The sequence below is a fragment of the Lutjanus erythropterus genome, chromosome 3 (assembly GCF_056507025.1).
Source record: "Lutjanus erythropterus isolate fLutEry1 chromosome 3, fLutEry1.hap2, whole genome shotgun sequence".
Lineage (NCBI taxonomy): Eukaryota > Metazoa > Chordata > Actinopteri > Lutjaniformes > Lutjanidae > Lutjanus > Lutjanus erythropterus.
Genome location: NC_139319.1, coordinates 28002732 through 28016041, shown reverse-complemented (window position 1 = coordinate 28016041; position 13310 = coordinate 28002732). Strand labels below are relative to the sequence as shown.

General features: G+C 40.2%; 1 protein-coding gene across 2 annotated transcripts in view; it reads left to right on the top strand.

Moving 5' to 3' along the window:
• The window catches only part of LOC146330198 (E3 ubiquitin-protein ligase DTX4-like), a 43775-nt gene that overhangs the window by 3450 nt on the left and 27015 nt on the right, over positions 1-13310 (top strand). The gene's annotated exons all lie outside the window — the stretch shown is intronic.

Sequence of the window (13310 nt, the reverse complement as noted above, 5' to 3'; positions counted from 1 at the left end):
AGATGAAAAGAATGAAACAATAAACCAAGTTTGAGTTCCACTGACCTGAGCAGGTGATGTTTAAAGTATGGGACTGATTAGAAAAGAAATTGCAACGCTGCTTTTGGCAAAGTCGGCAAAGTCAGTGATTGGCATTGACTGATCCAAACTCTATTTTAAAGAGCATTTGCATTATTTTATTTTATTTTGTTAAATTGTTCTTATTCTGTGACTTCACAGTAGTGTTCCCTATGTATTTTAATCCTAACGATACAATTTTAGTTGAAATATGTATATTTAACCATCAAAATGCTGTTTTCCTAAGTCTTTCTAAAGATGTTTTCCCACATGACCTGAAATAGGTTTCTGCATGATGACATTGCTGCATATAACCCACCTACATCACCACTTTTTGCTAATGGCTGAGTGGGAGTTTCCCTTAGAAAAACCTAGAAAAGAGTGCAGATGGAGTTGTCCTTTAAATTAAAATAACACTCATTACTGTGAAGTTTTAATTACAAGAAAAATAATCAGAATTTTGGTTTTTGTTTTCTTTACAATTTGTCATAATTGCAGTTGGGATGTTATCCTGCTGTGCTAACCGTCATCGTCATCACTTTGGCAAACAAAGCCATTGTGTAACCAGAAAACATTCCTAACTTAGTTGTTTTAGTTTCAGTGAGTGTCAGATTGTGAGTGAAAGCATTGACCCTTTAAAGGTACGGTTCACACCAAAATAAAAAATACATATTTGTCCTCTGGCCTGTAGTGCTATTTATTAACCTGGATTGTTTTGTTATGAGTCACTAAGATTTGGTGACGTCTGCTTTCTCTCCAGTACAAGGGAACCAGATGGCACTCGGCTTGTGGTGCTCAAAGTGAAGTGAAAAATACATTCACAAATTCAAAAACAGTCTGCCTTGCCAGAAATCATGACCAGGTTGCTCAAGATAATCCACAGACCTTTGCCTTGAAAATTTCACTTTTTACCAAACTACACCTGCCAACCGTATCACTGCAGTATCTAACTCAGTGGTTGCAAGCCAGCAGAGGAGGAAGGCAGACATCTTTATAGCTGATATCTCCAAAACTCTGCAACTCACACCAATTTAGCTAGATGGGTAAACAGCACTTCAGAGAAGAGGGAAAATAGGTATTTTGGATTTTGTCCCTTGTCCCCTTAAGTAGCACTTGAGTGTAAAATCACCACAGTAGAGTCAGGTAAAATATGCAGATATGTTATGTCTTTAAACTTGGTACCTTTAATTAGCAGTAATACAACATAGTGGCGTGGGTATGTTTTCTCTGAGCAGGAAACCATTTTTTTTGTTGACATACATCATCAACGTTAAATAGGACTACAACCTAACATGTATTATAAAAGGTATTTGCATTGAAATTATATCTTCTTTATGTTTACAGACCTGGTTTCATATAGAACCAGGCTGATATGGCAACATGAAAAATCAGTATCACAATGTAAAGTACTAGTACCAGATAAACTTAATCTGTTGATTTGCTCTATAAACTCTTGTATTTGTTCATCCCCTTTTCAAAGTTAAGTGTGTTATAGAACTTCTGTCAGTCTGAAAGAAAGTATGTGTGTGTGTGTGTGTGTGGTGGCTGTGTTTGGTTGAGATTCAGCAGTATGATGGTGTAGAGCAGCTGCAAATGACCATTGCACCACTGACTTAGCTGCATTCTTTAGCCCTTATCCACTACAACTACACACACACACACACACACACACACACACACACACACACACACACACACACACACACACACACACACACACACACACAGCAGCTGCACACTCCTGACACGAAGAAACAGAGAGAGACCTTGATTCTGTGGAAAGAATGGAATATTTGAAGGCCTAATGAGCAGAGAGTTCACTTTAGTTGTCCTCCGTCTGAAGCTCCCCCTTTCTCCCCGGGGTCTCTTACCCTTCTTCTCCCTCTCTCTTGTACAAGTGTTTAGTTTCGTCAATAGACAAAAGTCCCAGGGGCCTTTCGGTTTTGGCTTTGACATGGAGAGACAGAAAGATATGAACGTGTGTGTGTAGTGGAAGAGTGGGAGTGGTTGTTGGGAAGGGAGTGAGATAATTGGGGAGTCTGTATTCTCCCTCTGACTTTCGCTCCTCCACCATTGTTGGATTTCGTTGAACAGATGTGGGTTACTCCATTGTGGCTAGGACACACACACACACACACACACACACACATGAGGTAAAAGTCTGAAAGGTTTGGAGAAGCAGAACAGACCTTGCAGGCAGAGGGGAGGGGTCAGTAGGTTTGGGGTCACTGGTTGTTACAAGTTCAGTAAAGTGGAAGATGATGGGAATAAAGAGAGAAACACGAAGAAGGGAAAAGAAAGCAAAGACTGAGTTGGGTTCTGATCCCCATTTTTCAAATCTTTCCTTTCTCTTAGCTGCTTTGCAGAAAACATCCTGGGTTCTCATTTTGTAGCAGCACTGATTGTTGTTTTCACTGGCATCGGATATCAGCTACAGCTAATTAATGTTACTTTAGTTTGTTTGATACTTTCTCATGCATGTCTACTCTAAGATAGGTTTGTGTGTGGTTAAACTTTTGGGGGCATTTTGCCTTTGATGGATATATGATGTGACAGACAAGAAACATGGGGAGAGAGAGATTTGTCATGCAGCACATGGGGCTTTGTGGTTAGATGGCATGTGCCTTAACCATTTGGTAATCTGGGTTCCTCTGTATGTATTTACAGTATCCTGTAGACAGTGTCTCAACATGTATTCATGTAGCGCTGGGTGAACTATCCAATCAATTTGATCAAGTTGAATTTTTGTTTTTATACAGTGTATTAAAGCTAGGGTAGGTAATGTGTTTCAAAAGCATTTTTGTCACGCTGTATTTTAGGGCCTGACTGATACTGGATTTTTGAGGCTTGTGGCTGGCGGACTAACTCTACTGTATTTGATGTAGGCCTAATTAATATCCTGACAGCAATCAACAAATCAAATATTCTGTCACCAGTGTGTAATAAGCCCATTTAGTCATTTCGTTCGGCCCGCATTAAATGATTGGAAGGCCTACCTGCCTGTCTACCTATATTTACCTGCCTAACTACACACACTCTGCCCGTTGGTTCATTGCGCATGACGCCAGTTTTCCATAAGACTTGGCAGATATATTGCGAAGCTGCAGTCAGCTAATCGCACAAGAATGAGAGAGAAAGTGCAGCCAAAATTTTTCAATGCTAACATGCTAGCTTGACGGCTGTGAGTACTAACTAACTACTGTCTTTGTTTATGGTCATCATGATAATGAAACATGTTTTCTTTCATATGAATGGGACATGAAGTAGTTAGATACAGTTAGCAACTCGTTTTCCAGCAGTAGCCATGTGGTGTGCGTTCACCGCCTCAAGGTTGCATACTTTCAAATTGTAGCTTACTATAGCTGGTTTCTCCAGTGTTGCCAACCTTAGCTTTAAATGTCAAAGTTGTCAAAATTGAATTATTGCAACACCCACAAAAGGATATTTTCAGTGAAAGAGTAACACCGATGTTAGCTGGTGACATTAGTTGTTTTAAGTCATGACAGTCACATTAACTGTGACATTATAGTTACAGTAGAAGTGAACTCTAACTAGTAGTGAATTGGTGAACAGTCATATCCACAAGAGAGACAGACTGAAAAATGACTCACTGCACTCCCTCACTGTTTCATGCTTTTGTTTTGTGGTTTTGTGTTTGTTAGCAAGGTCTTCTCTTTCAAGAGGTGAAGTCATGGGAGTTCCCAGAACAATGTGGAATTGTACTTGCTCTGCTGTGTGCAGATATCAGAATAATGTCTTTTCAAGAAGTTCAAACATGAGCAGCAGATGAATAAGTGAGTGGACTTCTCTCTGTCCCGAAACAAACTTTCCAGCTGATTGTGCAAGACTCTGTTTTTATGGACTTCAGGAGTTTTTGTTGTTAAACAAAACCAACAGATTGATGGGACTTCTTAAGTGAAACAGTCTTGCTGATCACATCGCATCAATTTCAGTTCTAAAATCTCCCGGTTAAACCTTAATGCCAGTGATAAAAATGTTTAAGCTTGTCAGCTGATAGCGTGAAGCAGAACTTTTGTGTCTGAGCTCAGCCCATTTTTTCAGGCTGTGTCTACATGTTGTTAGGCATAAAGTAGTAAACAGTTGTGTTTCTGCCTTAAGTTGCTTACAAATGTTGAAAGCTTTAACCTAAATAAGTTCAATAAGAAATCCAAAAAGATACAGATTCCAAATAATACAGATTCAAAAAGTGGGATTGATATTGGATTAAGATTTGATGATTTGATATTAAGCCTCAGCCATCATCAAAGATGCCACAGCAATACAAAGTAGAAAGATTTTTTTTAAAGTTGTTGCAACATATGACCAACTCAGTTTCTCCCACTTTTAAATGAACAGGCTGCACCCAGGGCTTTAGGGCTGTCAGACAGGCTCAAACAGTCTTCCTGGGTTTTGCATGCTGATGGGGCGTTGGAGTCTATGAGAAGGACACCTCATTTTGACCCTACAAGAAAATGTACAAGTCTCACTTCACAGTCATAGGCCTATAGGAAAGGAAGTTTGAAGTGCTTGCCGTCTATTCCCCTCCCACTGTCCTTCTGAACTCTCCCATCATGCTGGTTCTCCCAGCACTGTCAGTTGTGGTTGGAGGAGAGCGGATTTCCTCCTCGCCTTGGGTCTCTGAGGAGAATCGTGGATGAAAGCCTTCCAGACGCTCTCTGCACTGTCACCACAGATAGCGCAGGCATTAAGCTGACAACATGCAGCGCGCAGGAAACGCCTCCAGTCCCCACATAGTCTCTCTATGAAAGCTCTGTGTTCTTGGTGCGACAAGTGTGAGCCCATGTTCCCGGAGCTCTTCACTGCTACAAGTGCTTACTGGTGTGGTGTCCCCCGAGATTATCTGCTAGACAGGAGGGTCAGTGCTGTGACGCAGGTCTCATTTCTCTAATTGTTTGAACTTCCATAGGTGTTTGTCTTTTGAGTCATGGTGGCTTTCATTGTTCATGCTTACAAGTCGATTCTTCTTTCATCCCAAACAAACAAGAAACATAAGATGCATTGCTTCTTGTGAAGCAGAGGGCGTGACAGCTTTGATGAACTGTCTTGTGTTACTACGTTGTGGTATTGGTTTTCAAGAGAGAGTAGAAAAAATCTTACAGTAATGACTTAACAATCTATTTGCAATTTGTGATGAATTCTAATGCTCCGTTGCGCTTTCAGTGAAATTGATAAAGTTATGGCTATATTAATATTGCTTCCTCAGATCACATGCATGCTTGCATGCTGTTGTTGGTGTCTGTAACCAAAATGGCTTCCTGTAGATTGAGAAGGAGATTGAAATTTGACTGCAGATTAACTGTGTGTTCCTTTCCTCTTATACTAAGGGTTGTTTTCAGAAAGTGTAGATTTTAAATTAGTGTAATGTAATCATATTAGAGGTGGGACCAAGTCATTGTATTGCAAGTCACAAATAAATCTCAGGTCTTTGCACTCAAGTCCCAAGTAGGGTTGTCACAATACCAGAACTTTAAACGTCACTACACACAAAATACAAACATATATTTAAAAAAAAATCTCTACTCAATACTTCCTTAGATACCATGGCAAAAAGGAAATGGTCCAAGTCTTTCAAAATAGGACCATCCTTTTCACTTTTCTTAACAACTTGCTCACAGTGCTGGTACAGAAAAAGTCATAGACATTGTCTGGTTTTGCTGCAAGCCAAATTTGAAGCAGGACAATAAAGACTGAACTGAACTGAGTTTATGGATGAGCACTTATATCAATATTTTCATAGCTTTAAATGCTTTCAATACTATCAAATGTTTGTATTACATTTTTAAACATGGTGTTGAAAAATACCTTTGACAACCTTAGTCCCAAGTCAAATCCCAAGTCTTTAACTTTGAGTTTTGAGTCCTAAACAAATCATAATGGGCTTTTCATGAAATGTAATATAATTTTAACAAACAGTCTTGACCTACCATTTTTTGTGCAACTTCAAATGTCGAATAAAGTGTTGCTTGTTTGAAACTATTTTTGGTATAATTTTTTCATCAGTAAAATAACTTTAGTTCTTCATGGTTCTCTCCTGTAACTTGATTGGATGCTGATGGATTGAATCAAAGTGATGTGGGGAATTACGAGTCAACGTGCTGAGAAGGAATTGCTTTAATGTTAGTTGATTCAGAAAATGAAAGGAAATTAATTGATTCATGCTCACTTCCTGGTCTTGGGTATCAGGTTATTTCAAGTCAAATGCCTCTAGTCCAAGTGAAGTCACGAATCATTGGTGTTAAACTCCAAGATGATTTGCAAATCTTTTGTGATTTTCATTTGACTTTTATTAAATTTGTGACTTGAGTCTAGAGTCCAAGTCATGTCACTATCTACACCTCTTATTCATATTAGGGAAGAAAAATGAAGGATAGTATTGTTGCCTTGTATTCTTTGAATGTTTAATTGACTGAATTCCAAGTGAAGCAACATGTGCCTTGGTTGCAACATATAAAGTCAACTGAAGTTGCTTATGATGGAAGATCATATAATCTCATGAATTGTCTTTGAGGTTGGATTTCTCTTCTTTAGTTTAACATGAAACAGGAGCTGAGAATGGACTTGGGCTACTGTTAATAAGGGCTGGACTTGAAGAGAAATATATTCTTATTTCATGTGACTTTGAAAGACTGACTTTCTTTGAGGGGCATCTTTTTTTCCTGCTCCTGCAGCATGTTGCTCTTCCCGTTCCAGCTGGTCCTGCTGAAGGAGGCACATTCCCAGACCCCTACAATGCCCCGGGGCATTAAGGTCATGGCAGAGGGGGGCGGGTGTTGGATGGGGGGCTCCCCAGAGACGTGTGGGAGGGGCTGGATTGTGGCGACAAGAAAGGGGGTGGGAATGGAAGCAAACATTAACACTGACTACATTTACATGCACACAACAAACTGGGTTACTGGGACAATTCAGGTTATGGCAGGAAATTACAGAACATGTTGATATGCACTGCAGTAACTTAATGTTAAAACCCCCACTTACATGATACTGTATAAGATCTTCTCTTCTTTAACTTATTTCAAACATTTAGCAGGGACTATTTGAATTAACATAAATGATTCCAAATGCAAAATCAATGCTTCCTGGAGGGAGTTTTTGAGGATTTTTTTTGTCTTTGACTGTGACTGTTAAGGTCAGAGTCTCCTCTTCTTTTGTTGTAAAGCTGCTGCTTTATGTTATACGTCCTGTGGTCCACCTGATCTGTCTCTCACTATCTTTTGTCTTTTCTCCTCCATCACCGTCTTTCTCTGCTTTTCTCTCTCTCACTCTATGAAGCTGAAAATTGACTCTGAACCCAAAACTCAGGGGACTGGTCTCTTTCAAGGTGAGACAAAGATGGAGAGAGAGCTGAAGGGAGTAGGCAGCACGACAAAGTCGGAGGGGAGAGGGGAGAAAAACGTGTGGAGAGGGCGACAGAAAGTTAAACAGCAAGAAAAAATAGTACTAGAAAAGATGTAGAGAGAAAGATGTAGAGACGGCTTGATGAGTGTGAAAAAAATGACAAGACCTGACAGACAAAACGAACGGGAGAATGAAAGAATAAAGGCTTATGTGAAGAATTTCATTTAGACATGTTGGATGATGTTGGATAAATTGTCTTAAAATACTGTACATAAAGATGTCTTTTAGTCTTCACAAAGACTTTTTTTTTTTGCATTGTTCTGAGAAAGTAGTAAACTGTTTTTCCATCCTGTTAACAAGGTCCATGAAATGTTTTCAAAAGTTATCAAAACTAAAATATGAATTGTCCTTATTGTCTTTAAACATCTTGTATTCAACAAATGCATTTATATAAGAATTGGCCACCTGTTGAATTCATACTATAATAATGCTGCTATTAGCTTGTTTGCTCATTGGCCATGCAGTGCATGGGGGCAGTGTTAGTGTTTAAACCAATAGCACAGAAGTTTTGAGAGAAGATTTTAGGCCCAGGGTGAGGGGGGTGTTGGTGGGGAGCAGCACTGAAATAGGCACCAGAACCAGAGCCAGGCAAGCAGGCAATGAAACCAGGTTCTGCAGCCTACCAGTGAACACTGGAAGGCCGAGACCAAATACAGCCTCAGAGACTGACAGGGAATACACCACTGAGGTGATTTCTGCAGCTCCAACCAGAGCTCGGACTCTGGGGATGACGATAACATGGCAGGGTAAGACAGGACAGGATGGGTGTGAAGCAGGAGAGGAGTAAGAAGGAAGTTGAAGTTGGTGCCCACCTCCAGATTTGAGCAGGGGTAACGGCAGGGTATGCCCCAGGGTGCCAGGGTCCCAACCCAACAAGAAAACCACCTTGGTGTTGTTGGTCTGAGGTCAGACCAGAAGCTACAGTGACTCACTATTGCTTGTTGAGATACAAAGTGTTAGTATGAGACAGGTTGGACTGGGGCTAGCTAGCATGCTAATGTCAGTAGTTATACTGTTGTATCATTAGACTCTGTTGAGAATTTCAGTTAATTGTTTTATGTATTAAACAAAAATTCATCCATATTGTACCTTTAAAACACTATTTGTTGGCTAGAAGAACAAACTTTGCTTCCAGTTAACGTCCTGGATGCTGCCTGTTCTCCCTGTTTTCTACATGGACACATCATAAATCACGTGAAAATAGTGGGATGGAAACTCAGAGAAAGGAAGATGAAAGAGGTGGAGGGGCCAGAGAGCACTTCTTCTCTCTGAGTTGATGTTGTGAAACTCTGCGTGTCAGGTTACTGTGTAGACCTCTGGGGAGACATCACTCACTGCCTGCACTGCAACACACACACGCAATCAGCAGACGTATATGAAAGCATGCGAAGACATAGGTAAATATTTATGTCACTGCTTGCGTTCCTGTATCATGGATTGAGAGTTCCTTGATTTTAAACACTCCAAACCTAAATCTTTACTTACTCTACCTAACACCCTCACACTTCAACCAGACCTGTCAAAGCTTCTGCCCATAACCAGGTGGAATCCAACTGACCAGGCACAAGCACCAGAGGCCCACACACTCACACACTCACATACAGGATTACCTGAGGCTGATGACTCTCATGTGATTCAGTTTAGAGGGGTCACAGGGAGGCAAAGAGATGAAGTGTAACAAAAAGAAATGGAAATGAAAAGACAGCTTCACACAGTGACCAATTCATAGGCAACTGACTCAAATTTGATTTTTGTTAATATCGGGGAACTTTTTTTTTTCACCTCCACTGTGTGGGGGAAAACACACCAAACCCACTTTTCTGTTCTTTTTTTTTAGTTTGTCCTGACAGGTAGATGGAAATAAAGCTGTACAGAATAAAAATCAGGATTTTTCTTCCTTTAAGAAAAAAAAAACAAAAGGTGGGACACAAAAAGTCTTAAAAAGTGAAAATAAATGTAGAAAATAAGAGAAAGTGACAGTGGTGGAAGAGATGCTATCAGACAGAAAGAGGGTGAGATATCCAGGTGACCAAATTAAAAGAGAGAGGAAGTGGGAAGGAGGTGAAGAAGCAAAGAAAACAGAAACCAAACAAGAGGAAGTGAAGTGTCTTAAATAGTTGATGTAAAAAAAAGAAATGTGCCGACCTTTGTTGCCAATCTGACCTTCTAATAATTTCCAAGCTCATCTTGTCAATTTCAGTCTCAATGTTCTTCTCTTATCTAGAGATGCACCGATTTCAATTTTCTTGGCTGATTCCGATTTCCAGTTTTTTTTTTGAAGGGTCTGACCTGCCAATTCCGATTTTGGCCAATTCCAATTTTCAGTCTTTCTAAGAACTGTAATTGAAAGCATTCACAAACAGTTTTGCAACTTTTCTTGTAAAAATTTAATTGGATATTCATAATAAGACACTGACTATTAAATATTCATTAAATACTATTAAATTTTTCTCCAAAGTCCTCCAGGTTACAGCCCGGCCTTATTATAGTTTTATATTAAGATTATGAATCAGGTGAATGTGATCTCACAAGATCATGGAATCTCGTGGGATTTCGCGGGACGTGATTTCACGTGTTCTCCTGTGGAAGCAGATGTAAACAAACTGTAAAACTTTGCCATGAGACAAACAGACGCAGAAGTTAAACGAGTCTGGATGAGAAAATGTTTGAGGAGACACATCAACACAGGTTGTTTATTCTTCATCCAGAACAGGAGGTGAGAGTTTAACTGTCAGTCTGTGAACAGCAGTCTGCTGCTGGCTAACATTAGCATGAAGAGCTACAAAGTTTATGGCTGTTCTGCGACATTGTCAGCTGCTCTGTCTCGTTGTAGACTGTCTGTCTTCTCTTTATCCTGTTCTTGGAATCTGCCGCTGACACCATCTTCAAGGAAACGTGTCTGAGTGTGTAACTGTTATCAGCGCTGTGGTGATATCAAGGTCAGTTTGTCTGCCACACGCATGACGTGACCATCGTGCAGAACACGTGTGTGACAATGATCGGCACAGAATCGGATTTGTGATGCTGACCGACTGGTCACCGGTCAGGGCCGGTCACGTGAAAACTGGCCCGATTCTGAGCATTGCCGATTAATCGGTGGAAGTCTACTCTTATCTCTTGTTTTTACTTTGTCTTTCGATTCACTCTTCATCCTCACACCCAACTTCTCTTTACCTTGGGGAAAACTATCCCACTGCTTTTGATTCAGCTCCAACTTCTCTGTTGTTGGTGCGAAATGTCGTTTTCATTTTAGATATTAAATCTTGATGGAGACTCACACACTGTTGAATGTATCAGTTTTGCCTTTTCCTCAACTGTCCCCCACCGCTCAGCCCTCTGCTGCTCAAGGGTACTCAGGGCTGTTTGAGGATGATGAGTGGAGAAGTGGAGCTAGAGGCCAAGGAATATTTTTGAGAAGTGCTTTAAGTTATCGTTAAGAGAATAGCAGCACTTTCGTCTGATTTGCCTTGTTCTGGGTTCAGGTTAGGACAGAAATCATTCTGGGTTCAACTGGGACATGTCACGTTTTAAGGGTGAGAAATGGGGGGAAAACGTGGCAGAAATGGTGAGGAAAATCATGTAATTCCTCTAATGGGTGGATACAAAGTTACAAAGCATGAGGTCACCAAGTTTTGGTGTGGATTTGTGGCTGATTTAGGAGAGTTGGATGGGCAGGGAAGCTCAGTATGATTGTGTGTGTGTGTTTTCTTGAGTAGAAGTCTGTTAAGTGCCCCTCCCTATGCTGTCATCACCACTGTGGCTGTGCCTGACTTGTCCCTGTCCAGTTTGTCACTTGGGTCTTTGACATCAGCAGCTTTCCCTACAGTATTGTGTTAATATAATATAATTGTAGTAGAAGCTTATGGGTTGGCACGATATGGTAAATATTATGGTTTATTGGGATTGTGAGGATTCATGATTAGTAAATTATTTTTGCATCACAATTTTCATTTTCACTGGAAAAAACATGATGACGTGACATTTGTTAAGGTCTGTAACAAACAAACATATTTTCTTACATCTTGGGAATGAGATTTGTAGGCCATGGCACCTCTGCATCTCTGTACTTGTGGCTTCTGCAATTGCACTTGGCCATATTGCGATTTTGATAATTGTACAGCTCTAGAACTCCAATGATGAGGCTCTTTCTTTATGTAGTATTCATACAAAATCAGGCATTACCACTGCTGCAGAGTCTGAATTACAGCCAAACAAAATGCAAAATGGTATGAACACATTTTTGCACCATTGCCAACTAATGGTATTTTCTTTATTTTTAGCTTAATTAGCTTTGATAGAATTCTTAATATTCTTACAAAAATAAAATTGGTGACCTAAAACAACATAAATGGTCATATTAAGGTATTAGGCCACTCTGCTGGGAGGATGAGTTCCAGTCTTTGAAAGATATTCTCTTACATGGTGTTGTGATTATAGTAGTGGAAAGCACTGTCACTTGCATACACATCACTCCCATGGGTGTTCAATCAGTTTGCTATCTGCTGTGAGGGCCATAGCATATGATTCACATCATGTTCATTTTCATGGATTCATGCAGTGAGCCCTTGCTTCCTGTATGGAAGCGTATACATGTATGTATATGTAATGTATTCAGTGGCTTTGTACTTGTGCACAACACCTCAGCTGGTTTAAGCAAGCTCATGTGGTTGTAGTTGAGACTGGTGGGAGAAGCAGAGACTGTGTACAGGTATAGAGTGCCTTTGTTCCTTACAACCATATGCAGGAATTTAAAATGACAATTTTGTGGCCAAAACACACCACCTGAAAATTGAAACAATTATTGGGCATTTTAATGACCCATTTTTAATGAGAGAAAAAAGGTTGAAATTAACCGCTATTTTGAATTTTACCACCCTACTTTGAATTTAACCATTACCTTATTTATAAAGGCACACACATAACAGACTTGGTGCACTAATCAGACTTAATAAATCCCAAAAAACTGTCATACTGGTGAGCTATCTGTCCTTTTTATCAACGATTTCTTCACCATCACTCAATACGCTGCACTATCAAGGGATATAATAGACTGGCAGGGCATATTTGTTATGTGGTGTCATGGCGGTTTGCATTTAATGCATTTTGTAAAACTACTGAACAATTTTCTTAAAGCTATTGATGAAGTGTCTATTGCAGAGTCTATCACTGTTGATTTATTGCCCAGGCTTGTAGTCAAGGTCTAGATTTGGCTGTATGAAGAGGAAAAGGATGTGCTGGCTCATTCTGGATGTTGGATTTTCTCAGTTACTGATGTTGAGTGTTTCATGATTATTTAGAGGATCACAAACACCTTCCTGCCATGCATGACAGATGACCCCAACCTAACATGTGCTCGCCTGCTGGTCAGTCTGCAGCTATGTGTGGGAATGTGTGTGTGTGAGTGTGTGCAGGGAGGGGTCAGTGGTAGAGAGAACAATAAAGACCAGATGGCAAGTCTCTTTCTCCACCTGCCTCAGGCCTCTTTGTCCCCTCTCTTTCATTTCACACACTTAAATTTCTCTCACTCATGCTTTTTCCCCATGTTTACTTCTGCTTTTAGCTGGTCACCACACATATAATGACAATCTACTCACCTTCCAGATGTGTACAGTTTATTTAGCTCAATGTTCTTGACTTCTTTGAGCAATTTACAAGTTCTTTCTTTTCAATAGATAAAGGATGGACTATGAGTTCATGTTTTTTTAAAACCCTGCCTGCACTCACACACGCACACACAAACAGTCTGACCACTGCACAAAACCGGTGTGGCCACACCCAGACATGTTGCACTTGATTCCAACTGTGAGTGACATACGAAAGCAGCAGCCTGCCTTGTG